General features: G+C 46.5%; 1 protein-coding gene across 2 annotated transcripts in view; it reads right to left on the bottom strand.

Annotated features, from left to right (window-relative positions):
- The window catches only part of PDE3A (phosphodiesterase 3A), a 275,569-nt gene that overhangs the window by 217,372 nt on the left and 51,655 nt on the right, over positions 1–6,542 (bottom strand). Inside the window, exon 1 of one of the 2 annotated variants that reach the window (XM_035127086.2) lies at positions 225–6,535. The exons of the other annotated variant lie outside the window; for it this stretch is intronic. The gene's annotated coding sequence lies outside the window, so the exon portion shown is untranslated. Of the gene's footprint in view, positions 1–224; positions 6,536–6,542 lie in introns of those variants that run through there. 2 annotated transcript variants of the gene reach the window in all.

The following is a 6,542-nucleotide window of genomic DNA, read 5'->3' as shown; positions in this document are numbered from 1 at the left end:
CCCCACTGTAGGAGATACGTCATCATCTTCCAAAGCCCCGGATTGTCAGGATACTTTAGTATTAGAATATTCAGAATGTGGCGGTCAAACATAAGGGGCCTTCTTTCATATGCATCAGAGAAGGGTTTTCGAAACACATGAATGGGTTAAATCTTTCAAAGGTGTTACAGCAAGGTCATACCTTCCCTCCCACCCACCCACCCCACAAAAAATAGGGTACTCACTGTACTTCTGCTTTTGTATAAACCCAGCACGGTACTTTAGAAAAAGGTGCCCGGATCGCACAGCTTCCAAGTGGTAGGTAGGTCATCGCCCTCCTGCCTGCCCCCCAGAACAATAGAGCATTCATCAAAAGTTAAACATTCACCCAAAATAAAATAATAAAAAAATTATGCATATTGTCTCCCGCAGCAGATGGCTAATGCTCGACAACAAGAAAGGCGACCCAAAAGGCAATTATCGAACGAAGAGTCCTAACACTTATTACCTTGTTCCTGCCCAGACCGGAGCAAGGCTGACATCAAAGAGATTATAAATCAGACAAGCATCCTATATTCCTTCTTTGAGGTCACATTCCCTAGTCCGAAAGGAGGACAGGAGGGTGCAAAGACGCCAAATTCAAGGATGCTACACCCTCATGGATTTCGCAGCAGGATCAAAACTCTGCACAGGGTCCACAGGCAAAGCTTGCATACATGCTTTCCCTCAAAGAATTCTGGGCTCTGTAGTTTGTCAAAGGTTGCTGAGAGCTGTAATTCTGTGAGGGCTAAACTACAGAGTCGCCAGAGGGAGAAAATGTGCTTCAGATGAAAAAGCCTAAGGGGGAAAGTGAGTTTGCCCAAATAGCTTGGCCTATCCAAGAGGTGTTAGAAAGATGTCTGCAAACGTGGTTTGATCTGCGGCAGCACAACCGGATGCCTTCATCTGCCCCAACTGCAACAAAACATGTCCCTCCCATATCGGTCTCTACAGCCACAGCAGGTGCTGTAACCTTCCAACAGTTTTGAATTCACCCCCAAAGGTGCCCTCCTCCATTGTCTCCTGAGACAGGCAGATGCCAACATCCAAGAAGGGCCTGCAAGACGGAGCTATTCCACCCGGCCTTTCTTTGGGCAGGATGCAGTTTGACTTACAGTGGTACCTTGGGTTAAGAACTTGATTCGTTCTGGAGGTCTGTTCTTAACCCAAAATTGTTCTTAACCTGAGGTACCACTTTAGCTAATGGGGCCTCCTGCCAGCGCACCGCCACTGCGCGATTTCTGTTCTCACCCTGAAGCGAAGTTCTTAACATGAGGTACTATTTCTGGGTTAGCGGAGTCTGTAACCTGAAGCATCTGTAATCCGAGGTACCACTGTATAAGCTTTTCTCCATCTCTTACAACACTGGAATTTGAGGGCTTCCAACAAACTGAACGTTGGGAGATTCAGGGCAGAAGAAAGCAAGTATTTCTTTAGGCAACTACAGAATTCACTGCCAAGGGATGTAGTGATTATCTGAAGCAATAGGCATCTGAATGCTGGTTGCTGGCAGTCCTAAGTGAGGAGAAATGATGTTGCACATGCTTCCCAGAGAAATGTGATTGGCCACTGTGTAAGCAGAATACTGGACTAGATGGGCTGCTGGCATGATCCAGAAACACACTTTCTATGATCTTATAAGGGTGGGTGGGTGGCATGCGGAGGGTCGTTCAGAAGGGCCTTCCAAAACCTGAAGCCGGCACTGGTCTCGAAGCAAAATAAAGCTCCCCCACATCCTCCTTCCCTCCCCACAAGAACACTATCTGCTTGTCAAGAGCCAATGATACAGGAAACCCTACAGTAAGAAACCCAAAGAGAGGATGTGGTTGGCTATCTGCGACGAGAAGATGCTCCTGATGCAGAACCAAAAGATGACAATGACGAAGATGTGAGTGTTCGTGACGCAGCAAGGCCCACCCTCCCTGCTATAGGATGTGTTTTTAACCTCACCTTTTCTTCTTAATCAACGCGGACACAGCTTTCAAAAGCAGCACTCTGTGCTTGAGGGAGGAAGAGAGGCAGAAGCCACATCCACACTACACATTTAAAGCAGTCTCATGCAACTTTAACAGCCTAGGAATCCTGGGAGCCGTAGTTTGTTAAGGATGCTGAAGAGTAGTCAAGAGAGCCCTGTTCCCTTCACAGAGCTACAGTTCCCAGAGTTCCTTGGGAAGGGGGATTGATGGCTAAACCACTGTGGCAACTGTAGCTCTCGGCGGGGAACAGGGGCCTCCTAACACCTCTCAGCATCCTTCACAAACTACATTTCCCAGGATTCTTTGCAGGAAGCCGTGTTTATTTAAAGTGCTACGGTGCTGCTTTAAATGTCTGGTGTGGATACGGCCAGAGAGAGATAACGTCAGCGCTTGGAGAGGTAAAGGAACAACTTCTTTTCTGCTTTTCAAGATGTAAATACTGACTGACTGCCTAAAGCTCAGCCACCGCTGACACCCCATATGTTACTGCATTACAACTGCATCATCGCCAGCCATTGTGCTAGACAATACCACTTCATATTGCCTTTTGGGGGGGGGGGTGCCACAGGACTGAATACACTCATATAAACACACACAGACACACACACACACACACTGCAAGAATTCTTGCCTAGCCTTCTTCATGCTCCAGTTTTGCAGGAGTGGTGAAATGATTTACACAGGGGACCATTCAGTCACAGTGCCGCCCCCCCCCCTCCACCCACAGTCAGGTGGTACAGTCCAAGAACAATTTTAGCACTTCTACTGTCTAGAGAAACTAAGACTCAGAAACCCGACAACCCCCGTTTCAATTATTTTAGATGTCGTTGCTTTGTGGCTCTTTCCATTATGCACTTGAAAGTCCCAAACTAAATGCATCATCATAAAAAAAAATCTCCCTACAAAACCCTACATTATCCCTGCAATGGGATGCATTTTTGGCATCTGCAATGGTGAATATGATCGAATAAAAATGTATTTTATGGAAGAGTTTAAAGGAAGGAGGTTGGCTGCTGGTGGTTGTTGTTTTTAAAGAATGGTTCCCACTTTCTGGTATTCCAAAAGCTTCCCCCCCCCCCTGACAGGTACATAAAATTGCCAGCTATTCACAGCCCATTCACATTTAGGGAGCTCAAATGATAATCAGTAGGCAACTTATTAAGGGCAGAGGTTGTTCGTAACTGACTGTGAAAGAAGACATGTGCGTCACAAGCAGCTCCATTCAAGTGCTGCCTTCTGATTCCAACGTTTGCGTTTGTGAAACATGGGCTTCTGAGGGCAGCAAAGAGCTGCAAGAAGTATACTTAAATATGAATGAAATGGTTTTTTCAAAAAAAAAAAATAATACTAAGGCTGCCAAGCTAATGCACACTTCATCTGGGAGAAAAATCCATAGCCTGCTGAAATTTACTTCTGAGGAAATCTGCATAGGATCATGCAGTAAGTTGTTTTGAAATAACCTCTTGATCTATCTGAACAGAGGGAAATGAATTTTTTAAAGCAAATGTTATTCAGAACCATAGAAAGCTGCCCAATAGGGAATGAGGCAAGTCCAAGCCAGTGGTAAACTGGATCCAGGGATGGGGGAGAAATTTGGGTCAGTTCACACAAAGAAATGCAAACTTATTTTACTGACACTTGTGGAAAGAATTCGCAAACCGAAACACACCAGTCCGTTGAAATTCACACTTCTCCGAATTTTGCAGTGCAGTTCACCAGCCGATGCATATGCATGAAAATGCATGCACCGGGGTAACGTTTGCACTCAAATGTGCATATTAGTGAAAATGTGCATTATATTGCAGGAAAATATATCCTTGCAAAAATGTGTATGCTAGGGAAAAACTGCATACAAAAACTATATGCATTAGTAGAAATTTATACTAAAATGGTGATGAATTCTCATTAGGATTTTTCTTTTAAAATAAAAAAATAAAAACTGACATGGAAATGTGAAGGAGTGAACTTAAGAGTGGAAAAAGGAAAAACTGAGCCAAACCAAAACTGGCAACTATCCATCCCTACCTAGGATAAAGGAGCCTTCCATCATTGCCCTATAGGCCTTCTGAAAGACAAAGGCCTTGCAGAGCGTTACGCCTGTGCATCTTCCGGCAGAGTGCTTTGACAATCAATTCCTCTTCTCCGGAAACTCTGAGCACTGTAGCTCCATGCAGGGAACAGGGTTTCTTAATAACTCTCAGTGCCCTTTGCAAACGACACTTCCCACAATTCTTTGGGGGAAGCCGTGATTATTAAAGGGGGAATCACAGTACTTTTAACGTACAGGGTGAGGCCCATGCCAGAGCAGAACCTTGCTGAGCATCCCACAGCAGCACCCTTCCCGGGGCCAAGAGGGAGGAGAGATTTGTTGCTCCGGCAATTTCTCTTGCAACCGTTTGACATCGGGAAAGGTGGGGAGGAGAGCTCACAGCAGTAAGGCCTGCCCTGAAGGCGGGCAGGGGCGAGGGCCAGGCGGCCGCCACGCCAGACATCATTAGTCAGAGCACTGCTGCTGCCTTCTGCAAGGGGTGCCAAGCCAAAGAGGTATTACGCTTCAGTGCATTATCCCGTTCTTGAAATTCTAGGCCTCCTACTGCTCCCATCCCTGCTCCTTGGATGAGTAGACCAGAGGCTTCTCTCATTACTGTCCTCTCTCCCCGTTCCTTTAACACATCCTATGCCTGTCACCGTCTGCAAATGCATGGGTGTTAAAACCACCGAGGCGTACTGCCCTCTGTTCTGTCTCTTGCTGCAACCCTCTGATCCTGGCCATCTGTTGCCAAGCGAACGAGATTGATGGCCAAAGTCTTTGGGCGCATGGCTAAGTGCCACTTATTGGCATAAAGTGGTGCGTTGTTGTTAATATTATTATTATTGTTTTTAATTCCTCCAATCCAGAGAAATGGCAATGAGATTTAACAAGATTTGCTAATCAGCGTGCCCTCTGATTAACCTGCAATCCCAAGGCACCTCGCTATTCGGAGGAAATTGACATCAACTGTAATCATTTAATGTTTCCTGCCTACAAACATGTAGCCACTTCCCCCCCCCCCCCGCCTTCCCCTCCCTTTGCCGGAGTTAAATTAAGACAGGAAGACAGATACGAAGCAAATCTCGGGCAGCTGAAATATTCACCCCATTGCCACCTGGGATGCAAGGTAGCCCCAATCTACACCGTTGCAGAGAACAAAGTGTTCAGGAGTACATCTGGGGTGGGAAGGCAGTAATGGTATTTCTGGTCAAAACTTCCCGGATCCCAGCACCGCATGTGTGTGCAATTAAAGGAGTTGCATGTAGGAAGGAAACCCACAAAGGCCTACCTAGCAGGTGCGTTGCAAGGATTGTTGAGGCTGAACTTGCACAGTGCTTTGAACACTGCTAAATTTCAGTATTAATAATGTAGTAGCAAAACACTCCACTGATTCTCTCTCACACATATGCACAACATTTGTGTTTTTTGTTTTTTAAAGAAGCTAATTCCATTAAAGCCTTTCAAAGGTGATTGTTTACAAAAATAATGCTCAGCTCAACGTGAAATACAGGGCAGGGTTTTATCCGGCTTTAAGAGCCTCCTTTGGAAAACAGCACCGGTTCAATGATGCAGCACATCAACGCTCCTCAGGACCGAATTACAACATAAACCCAGCAACATAAACCCACACACACTCATATCCTCTTCCAGTGGTATGGCCAAGCTAAATGTTAAATGGTATATTCTTCCGGGCTGCAACAAAAGGAGTTGGCATTTACTTTGTTCGGCTGGAAACTGTTAATGCTTTCATTAAGGTAGCAGAGGTAGGAGTGCAATGTAATGATAAGCGTGTGTGTTATTTTGGGGGGGGGGGCTGTTAAAGCAGGTTCCAGTTTTACCAGCACAGCATTTCCAAGCTATGACTGTTAAGCATCAGTGCGCAGCCGGTGGCAGGCGCATGCATGCCTCTGATTATTGTCCAAAGCCATGCGCAAACACGCGGTTTGCAGGGAAAATTAATTTTTCACTTAAAATCCAATTAGAGAAACGGAGACTGATCCGTTAATTAAAACGGGGGGGGGGACGGGACGGGAAAGGGCATCGCGACAACTGCTGCATGAAATGGAATGCAGACCTCGCCGTGGCGGCTGTCGAGAAGTCGGCGGATTGAACAGGGCGCAAGGATGCATACCCCAGCCCTTATGTGATGCTTTGCATTTAACGCATGGGAGAAGATAACCGGCTGGTAGGGACACAGGAAGCTGCCTTATTCAGAGCCAGCCCATCGGTCCATCTAACTAAGTATCGTCAACACTGACTGGCAGCAGTCTTCAAGGGTTTGAGAGGCAGGTCTCTCCCAGCTGGGGGAGTGAACCTGGGATTATCCGAATGCAAAGCAGACACATGGACCATTGAGTTACAGCCCTTCACCCTTGGAACATGTTTGTCCCAGCTTGGACAGCAGATGGGCATCAGCTACTGTGATATGGGGAAGCTATGTTTCAGATCTCACCTATTAACCTGCCAGGCTGCCATAGGCAAGCCCCCATTTCCACCCCCCACCCCCCCCCCACACA

The sequence above is a fragment of the Zootoca vivipara genome, chromosome 10 (genome assembly GCF_963506605.1).
Source record: "Zootoca vivipara chromosome 10, rZooViv1.1, whole genome shotgun sequence".
NCBI classification, from domain to species: domain Eukaryota; kingdom Metazoa; phylum Chordata; class Lepidosauria; order Squamata; family Lacertidae; genus Zootoca; species Zootoca vivipara.
Note: the sequence above shows the minus strand (reverse complement) of the source record. Positions and strands in the feature narration are given on the sequence as shown.